Source organism: Pituophis catenifer, unplaced genomic scaffold (assembly GCF_029215685.1).
Source record: "Pituophis catenifer annectens isolate HBS135680 unplaced genomic scaffold, rPitCat1.0.hap2 SCAF_17, whole genome shotgun sequence".
Taxonomy (NCBI): Eukaryota; Metazoa; Chordata; class Lepidosauria; order Squamata; family Colubridae; genus Pituophis; species Pituophis catenifer.
The window spans coordinates 12,375,325-12,385,255 of record NW_027256897.1 but is presented as its reverse complement, the minus strand read 5'-3'; the positions used below and the strand labels follow the sequence as shown (position 1 = coordinate 12,385,255).

The following is a 9,931-nucleotide window of genomic DNA, read 5'->3' as shown; positions in this document are numbered from 1 at the left end:
TTCTCTATAAACCTCTCTGGTCGATTCCCTACTTCACTTCTCTCAGTTCCCCATCACAATGGATGGAGTAATGGAGAGCAAAAGCTCTCCCAACCACAATGATCCAGGAATAGAAATAATAATTTTAGATATAAAGAATTGTTTTTTCCCCTTTGCTCTCTGTAGGGATTAGTATCCTGAATTCAGGACGTTGGTTCCTCTGGATAACTTTGAACATCAGCTCACAGATGTCCTACACACCAAGCCTCCTCCCCCCATCTCCCCCCCGCCTCCTGCAAGACCAACCCTTGAGAAAAGGCCTAGGGCAGAGGAGGAGGAGACCGAGGCAAAGTCTAAGGAAGGAAGTGAATTCACAGCAAGTTAAACGGACTGTGTGATGCGGTTGCTTCATATTTTAGGCTTCATCACGAATTTAAAATGGCATATTTAGTCCTTTTAACATGGGATACACCCCTTTTTAAAGTTTAAGAATGCTTGTTTTTTCCCTTCTTAACTAAGACTCTTTATTTGGTATGTGAGAATCAATGTTTTCTGTTGTTTAAACTTCAAAAGGAATCAATGTATTTGATTGTTTCATCATTTGTTTCCTGACACTGAATGTATGTACCATTTGTTTCTGTGCCCTCTTAAAAACATGAACCCCACTCCCTTAATAAATGTTTTTGCTTGGCTTGGATTATTTGAGGATCTGTATTTTCAGGGGGACAAAGAAACCCCTTTGCTTCTCTTGAAGTCTCTCAAATCCAGGTAATCAAGTTCTTTTCAGTTCCACACCAAACTTGGTGCCTGAGTTTGGAGATGAAGACATGATTTAAATCCATCAGCCAACAATTAAAAGTAACAGGGAAAATGGCTGGGTGTTCTCATTTTCTCTCTGCTTCCCTTTCCTAAGAAGGGGCCAAATGAGCGTTTTCGTCCTTGCAATACAATTCTTGACAAATTGGCTGCAAATAGAAGGAAGATTTCCCAGAGTCCAGGAGCCCTTCTGAAGACTGACGAACCTCTTGAAGGCATCTTCTCTCTGACAACTGACAGTAACTGGCAGTTTAGCCTGCATGGATGAGGTCATAAAGCCCTCAGAATTCCCTAAGAGATGGCAGGTTCCCTATGAAACTTCACCTGCTCCACCTTTTCTATGTGCCCCAATGCCAGGCAAATGTCTGTAGGAGGCGACCAAACCAACACTCAAGCTGCCCTTTTCTAACCTTTTTGCACAAGAGGCAAAGCTCTTTGGATGTAGACTGCATTCTGTTAAGGGAAGCGCCACTCATTAACGTAGCTCTGGGTGAACTTCCCATCGCATTCCCTTTGGGTTGCCCTGCTGTTTTGTGCTTTGCTCCATCATCCCAGGTGAGCTCCCCCCATTATTTCTGCTTAGGTGAGGCACCTTTTCCTGACACCATATTGTTAGATGGTGCCAAGTTTAAGGACAGAAAGAGAGAGCGAAATTTTCTCCTCGAATTTTGAACTTGAATGAATTACCAGCAGGGTTGATCTCCTCTTGGGGCAGGCAGCACTGCAGCACTGGCTTTAGGCCGGGCGGAGGGAGGGCTGGATCCTGTGTCAGAGCAGCCCTCAACTACAGCCCTTGGACAGGGATCAGGCAGGGATCTCGTCCACAGCTGCCCAGTTGAGAATCCAACATTCCTGAACCATTGACAGATGGACATCCAGAGTCATACAAGGCCTCCCGCCCCTCCCAGGACAGCCTGCTCTGCTAGTTGCCATCAGAATGACCGACAGCAGTCAAACTCAGGTCTGGGACCCTGGGCATGGCCCTGGAAGACTAAAGGAATTTATTAAAAGAAAAAAAGGTATTAAATTTATTAAAAGTGAAAGTTTTAATTGGATTTCATTACCTTTCTTGCCAGGCATTTTTGTGGTTTTTCTCTTGTGTGGATTCTTTGATGTGTATAAAGGTTGCTGCGCTGACTGAATCTCTTTCCACACTCCAGGCATTCGTATGGCTTCTCTCCTGAGTGGATCCTTTGATGTTGATCGAGATGTGATCTCCGATTGAAGTTCTTTCCACACTGAAAGCATTTATGAGGTTTTTCTCCTGAGTGGATCCCTTGATGTCTATAAAGATGTCCCCTCAGACTGAATCTCTTTCCACACTCCAGGCATTTATGTGGTTTTTCTACTGAGTGGATCCTTCGATGTGTATAAAGGTTTCCCCTCTGGCTGAAGCTCTTTCCACACTCCAGGCACTTGTGAGGTTTTTCTCCTGTGTGGATTCTTTGATGTCCATACAGACTTCCTCTCCTAATGAAGCTCTTTCCACACTCCAGACATTTATGTGGTTTTTCTCCTGAGTGGATCATTTGATGGTTGGAAAGTTGTCCTTTCTGACTGAAGCACTTTCCACACTCCAGGCACGGATACGGTTTCTCTTCTGAATGGATTCTTTGATGCAGGTAAAGATTTCCTTTCTGATTGAAGCTCTTTCCACACTCCAGACATTTATGTGGTTTTTCTCCTGTGTGGATTCTTTGATGTATGTGCAGACTTCCTCTCCTACTGAAGCTCTTTCCACAATCAAGACATTTTGTAGTTTTTCTCCTGAATGGATTGTTTGATGCTGGGAAAGTTTTCCTTTCTGACTGAAACTCTTTCCACACTCTAGGCACTGATACAGTTTTTCTCCCCAGTGGATTTTTTGATGCAGGTAAAGATTTCCTTTGCGAGTGAAACTCTTTCCACACTCCAGACATTTATGTGGTTTTTCTCCTGAATGGATTGTTTGATGCTGGGAAAGTTTTCCTTTCTGACTGAAACTCTTTCCACACTCTAGGCACTGATACAGTTTTTCTCCCCAGTGGATTTTTTGATGCAGGTAAAGATTTCCTTTCCGAGTGAAACTCTTTCCACACTCCAGGCATTGGAGTATTGTAGCAAAGAGATTTCCCTTAATGAAAAGAGGGAATCCAGGACACGGAATCGGGTTTCATTTTATATTCCATACAATAGAAAAAGTACAAAATAAGATTTGATTGCATGGAAGAAATAAGGGTGGATAAAAATTGATTAAAAAAAAATAAATAAATCATAATTTTGATTTAAATGGGATTTTTTTTGTTATTTTTTATCAAATTTATTTTAATAAAATACTTTTGGGATAAAAATCCCATTGGAATTTCTATTCTATTCTATTCTATGCTCTGCTCTGCTCTGCTATTCAAATAGAATAGCATAGCATAGCATAGCATAGCATAGCATAGCATAGCATAGCATAGCATAGCATAGCATAGGAGTTTTTTATTGGCCAAGTGTGATTGGACACACAAGGAATTTGTCTTGGTGCATATACTAGTGTACATAAAAGAAAAGATACGTTCATCAAGAATCATAAAGATAATTTTCCATTTAAGATACGTTAATAATTTAGTTTATTCAGGTTGAAATGGAGCTTAGTTATGTAGCATGAAGCTGTATATTCTGCAATATTTACATTTCTGCTAAACTCCAATCCAAGCACCGCAAGCTGAAATAACATGCACTGCATTGATACATCCACAGAGTTTCACAGTAACCATGAGATAGCTCATAAAGCACCTGTCATTTCAGATCCATCATGGCAGGGCCTGTGAGAGGGCATCCACTCACCTGCTGCCAGCCACGTCCCTCACCTGGTTGTGTCACTGATGCATCACCAGCCGTCCTATTAAAATGAATGGGACTGTCGGCGAGTCAACAGTGGCTCAGAGGAGGAGCTGCTGCGGGACAGACATGACAGTTGCTTTTTAAAAATTATGATTTAAAAAGTTGATTTAAATCTTTTTAATAGCGATTTACATAATGATTTAAATTGACATGATTTAAATCGACGTGATTTAAATGAAATCCACCTTGGAAGAAATCATCCTGCTCAATTACGGTTATATCAGAGACATGGACAGTAACATCCCATAATATTAAGCATAACCACTGAAATGGGTCTTGCATTAAAAGAACATTCACATGGGAAATGGCATGTCTGTTGGGAAAAGATGCAATTTAGACCAGTTGAAACATCTAGCATGTACAATTGAAAAAGTAATTTATTATTCAGCCTGAGAAACTCCCTTATTTGGCAATTATTTACCCTTATTGTCTTCTTTAATCATTTGGAGTAAAGAGCAATAATTCCTCTTATTGGAATTATTATAATGATCATGAATTTGCACCAGGTGAATTCCTAGTGTGTCTATTCACACTTAGCCAAATTAAATATACAATTCAATTCCCGAGATACACTGTGACTGAAGATCTTCTCACACTCAGGTGTGTTTATCATTTTTCTCCCACATGAATTCTTTGGTGTCGATTGAGGCCCCTACGCCCACTATAGCTCTTTCCACAATCAAGATATTTATGTGGTTTTTCTCCTGAGTGAATCTTTTGATGCTGGGAAAGTTGTCCTTTCTGATTGAAGCTCTTTCCACACTCCAGACATTTATGTGGTTTTTCTCCTGTGTGGATTCTTTGATGTCCATACAGACTTCCTCTCCTACTGAAGCTCTTTCCACAATCAAGACATTTATGTGGTTTTTCTCCTGAATGGATTGTTTGATGCTGGGTAAGTTTTTCCCTCTGACTGAAACTCTTTCCACACTCCAGGCACTGATACGGTTTCTCTCCTGAATGGATTCTTTGATGCATGGAAAGATTTCCTCTCTGATTGAAGCTCTTTCCACACTCCAGACATTTATGTGGTTTTTCTCCTGTGTGGATTTTCTGATGTATGTGCAGACTTCCTCTCCTACTGAAGCTCTTTCCACAATCAAGACATTTATGTGGTTTTTCTCCTGAATGGATTGTTTGATGTCTGTGCAGACTTCCTCTCCTACTGAAGCTCTTTCCACACTCCAGGCACTTATACGGTTTCTCACCCCAGTGGATTCTTTGATGCATGTAAAGATTTCCTCTCCGAGTGAAACTCTTTCCACACTCCAGACATTTATGTGGCTTTTCTCCTGTGTGAATTGTTTGATGTTCATACAGAGTTCCTCTCCTACTGAAGCTATTTCCACACTCCAGACATTTATGTGGTTTTTCTCCTGAATGGATTCTTTGATGCTGGGAAAGTTTTCCTTTCTGACTGAAACTCTTTCCACACTCTCGGCACTGATCCGTTTTCTCTCCTGAGTGGATCCTTTGATGTCTGTGCAGAGTCCCTCTCCTACTGAAGCTCTTTCCACAATCAAGACATTTATGTGGTTTCTCTCCCCAGTGGATCCTTTGATGTGTATAAAGGTTCCTCCTCCAACTGAAGCTCTTTCCACACTCCAGGAACTTCTGACGTTTTTCTCCTGTGTGGATCCTTAAATGACTTTCAAGATGGCCAATTCTTTTGAAGGATTTTCCACATTCCGGGCACTGATGTTTCCTTCCTCCCTCCTGGATCCTTTGGGGCTTTGAGGGTCTTCCGAAGGAGCCTCTACCCTCCAGGCCCATCTCGGGGTCTCCGCCCGTTTCCTCCTCCCTGCATCGCCCTCCAGGCAGCCGCCTTTACCGGGCTTCCCCTGGGCTCCTCCCTCCTGCAGCCCCAGAGCCCCCCAGCCTTTCCCCGCTGTCTCCTGGGGAAGCCGTGCCGGGATCGGTCAGGGCTGCTCTGCGGGGCCCGCTCCCCTCCTCCTCCTCCTGGGCGGCGCCTCTTTCCTGCATCCTCCGCCATCCTCCGTCCTCCTGCAGGGGAGAGAGAGAAAAGGGTCACGGCTGCGTCCCTTTCCCCGCAGGGGAGGTCCAGGTATAAGCCCCCCCACCTCCCACGGGCCTCCCGGGCATTCTCCTGGCGGACATGGCCTCCTTCCCAGCCTCCCGTCTCCCTCCCCGCCCTCAAGATTAGGCCTCGGGCTCCCAGGCCTGCCTTATCCGGAGAGACCCTCCCGGACTTCAACTCCCAGCATCCCCTGCGCCCAACCTGCATCATCCTGGCTTCTCTGTCGCCGAATCAGACAGCTCTCTCGTTGCCCGGTTTGTTTCCGGAAGTGGAGGCTTCATGCCCTTTTTTCCACAAGTTCCGCTTTTTCCTTTGGAGGATCCGCCCCACGGAATCCTCCTGCCATTCGCCGCCATCCCGAGAGCGACTAATCGGCGTCCGACTTCCTCCAATCAACCAGATGACGCCTGCCGAGGACGTGGAAGTGGGGCGGGGCTCCCCTTGAACTTTGGGGGCTGATCTCCCCCCCTCTGCAGCCCCCGTATTGAGGGAGGGGGAGGTCAGGGGCTCTTCTGGGGCTGCGGCCTCCTAGCAACCTCTGAAGGGGAGCCAGGGATGAAGGCTGGGAGGGGAGAAAGCCAGAGACCCTGAGTTCAAGGGTTGCACAGCTCCCTTTTCAGTCCAGCCCACCTCGCAGGGTTGTTGTTGGGGGAAGAGAGGAGGAAGCTGTGCTGGATGGGAGGAGGGGGAGGGGCTCCTGGGGGCTTCTCTTCTTGCAGACGTTTCATTGCCCAAAGTAGCTTCCTTCCTCATGGCTAGAAGGGAGGGGGGCTCAGAGAGCTCCAGAGACCTCTCAGTTCAACCCTCAGCTGCAAATATTCCCCTTCATTTTCTTGGATAAGAAAATCAGAGTTCCAGTTTGAATCAGCCCCACTTTCTGTCTAGCCCACCTCACAGGGTTGTTGTTGGGGGAAGAGAGGAGGAAGGTGTCACCATTGCTAGAAGACCTTGGCTTCTTGCAGGCGTTCTCTTTCATTTTGCTGCATGTGTTCTCCACCTTATTTGTAAAAAATAAATACATAAAGTCGCTATGTGTGACTCACAAGTGTGTTTTTAAATAGCAACTACATGGAGTCTATTTGATGCAGGACAATTCTTGTTCCTAGATATAAGAATCCCTGCATAAAAGCAGACCATCCCCAGTTACAGGACTGGAGGGTCAGAACCTCCTGCCAATGGATCCTGCTGGTGAATTTCCTCTCATTCCAATACATTATTGTGGGAAAAAGGGAGCAGGAAATCATGCAATTTTGATAGGATCCAAGTTGGTTTCTTTCTGGATCCCTTTAACTGCTGGATCCCTCAACATTTGGAACTTGGGCAAAAGAGGCTCATGTGCTTTGGGGGTTCAGCATCATTAAGCTGTAAGGTTCCAAAATATACTTGAGTCACCAGAATGCGAAAGACAGAGACTCAAGACGAGGCTTGCAAAAAAAAGCAGATTTTTTTTATGGCCAAAACCAAAATACTGGGTGGGACTATATCCGGAACATACAGATACAATGCATGCGAGGAGATAGGCACCCCTTGGGGAAGGTATGGCGTCCTTTTACACCCTCAGAGACATCAGCTTAGTACCCAATTCTGGCCTCCTAGTTTAGCTTTGTGTATTCCTTGTTGCCCTGCAAGGGAATAGAAGCCTCCCAATTAGCCTTCTCTCTTCCTTTGTTCTCCCAATTGCTCATTTGGCCCCCTGGGCTGCAGGGAACAGATCAAAGGTGTAAGTTAGAACTGAAGTGTAAATTATCCCTCGGATGATGATGTCTGCAGTTCCAGCTGAGATGCCTACCATGCTCTTAGATGGCAGGAGAAAAACAGGAAGAAGATGGATATGGGTTCAGATCAAATGGCAGGAACAAATGTTTGACAAATACCAGAGACATTACAGAGGCCTAATAACAGAATGTGTTTGTTACAGGAGATACATAAAGGCATAATATATGTGATTCAAATGCAAAGGCATATATGTATTACAGGAACCTCAATGGTTACAGAATCTGGTATACCAGTATATCATATACTAATATTTATTATATCATTATTTTTTCCCTTCAAAGCTAGGCAATATTTTGTTTTGGTAGAACTCGTTCAAGGGAGACAGGATTTTGTCCTGGATTGCTGTATTACTTTGGGATTCAGGAAAAGATGCCTCACCTAAGCAGAAATAATGGAGGGAGCTCACCTGGGATGATGGAAAAAAGCACAAAACAACATGGCAACACAAGGGGTGTGATGGAAAGTTTATCCAGAGCTACATTAATGAGTGGAGCTTCTGTGTCATCATATTCAACATGTATCATCATTTTCTTAGTACATAATTATCTTTCTTCTTACATTTGAATTTAATGTATTGTGAATTTAATGTATGAAATAAATAAATTTCCCCCATATTTCTTATTTTTACATTGCCTATTGCCTATATTCAGTCTCTATCCATTGATAAAATTGCCCCCATATGCTGTAACACTCCGATTCTTCCTTCCCACTAATTGCTATTATTAATCTATTCATTTCTGCACATTCTAATATTTTCTCAATTAGCTCTCCCTTTGTAGGAATTTTTTCTGCTTCCCAATTTTGTGCAAATACCATTCTTGCTGCCTTTATTACATGTATAATCAAATATATATTTTCTCTACTAAATGTTCCTGTTCCAACAGGAACAGCTCCAGTTTAAGATCAATGTGTTGCTGTATCAGTTTTTGTGGTTATTGTGATTATTGTGCCCAATAATTTCTCGTTTCTGGACATGTCCACCACATGTGATAATAGGATCCCGATGTCTGGTAGCATTTCCAATGTTTAGCTGATTTATCTTTGAACATTTTTGCCAATCTATTTCCGGTGACATGTGCCATCTATAAAACATGTCACCAGAAAGATTGGCAAAAATGTTCGAAGATAAACTTTGTTTAAATTTTTAAATAAATGTTGTACCAAGATGTTACACTGATTGATTAATGATGAATTGTTTGTTTAAAAATAAAAAGAAGTTTTTTCTCAAAAAAAAAAGAGTGGAGCTTCCCTTGACAGAGGCAGTCTACATACAAAAATCTGCCTTTTGTGCCAAAATATGAGAACTGGGCAGCTTGAGTGATTGGCTTGGTCGCCTCCTTCAAACATTTGCCTGGCACTGGTGGGTGTGGAAAAGGCGGAGCAGGTGAGCTTTGGGAGGAGGCCAAGGGAGGCCTGCCATCTCTGAGGGAATTCGGAGGGCTTCATGACCTCACCCATGCAGGCTCAACTGCCAGTTACTGTCAGTTATCAGAGTGAAGGTGCCTTCCAAGAGGTGGGTTGGTTTCTGAAGGGCTCCTGGACTCTGGGAAATCTTCCCTCTATTTGCAGCCAATTTACCAGAGTTGTATTGCAAGGGTGAAAATGCCCATTTGGCCTCTTACCTGCCTGGGTGCCCCTCCAACCTCCCCCCCCACCTTGCCTAGGGAGGGAGCCTGGATGTGGGGGGGAGTCCCAGTCCCAGAAGGGCCCCTCAATCTCTGCCTGTCAGAATGTGGGAGGGGCCCCCAAAGGGGAGACCGGACCCCAAAGATCAAAGGGAGCCCCCCCATATCACCTCTACGCGGGACTCAGGACTTGTGCAGGCGCCCTCTGGCTGCTTGAAGGCAGGCGGACGCCAATTTAGCTGATGAAGAGAAAGCCTAGTAATGGGGGACTTTACCCTGACAACTGGGGGACACCCAGTCTCTGCACCTAGTGGGGGATCAAAGAGGTCCCCAATGAGTCATTTAAAACATTCTTTTAGCTGCCCATCTTTCAGTCAACTCACTGCAGCTCCCCAAACGCTGTTTTAAAAACAATACAACACATTAAAACATGGAAAATGAAAACAAAGAAAAGCCAGGCGCCAATCCACGCCAACTTCTCCTTGTCTGACCTCCCAGCGCCTGGGGAAAAGCCGGGTGTTGAAGGCTGAAAGGCTGGAGGCCCTTTGAGAATCTGGCTCGTATCTCACAAAGCTTCCTTGGCCTTAGAGAGTCCCTTTAGCAGTTTCTGCTGGAAGACAAGGGGACCGTCGAGAGAATCCAATTGACAAGAGTTTCTGATGTCTGGGGAGGGTCTTATATGGTATGGACAGTTCACACCCCCAACAATGGAGGCCAAATTAGCCCTAGATTCAGCCACAGCACACTTGCTTCAATTAGGCACTGAGTGGGATGACTATTTAAAGGCAATTTATTAGAGTATTGTAGCAACGAGATTTCCCTTAATGAA

The 9,931-nt window shown here is 44.4% G+C and overlaps 1 pseudogene; it reads right to left on the bottom strand.

Moving 5' to 3' along the window:
* Positions 1–1,841: 1,841 nt before the first annotated feature.
* LOC139325600 (zinc finger protein 850-like) lies at positions 1,842–5,656 on the bottom strand (annotated as a pseudogene).
* Between the last annotated feature and the right edge of the window lie 4,275 nt (positions 5,657–9,931).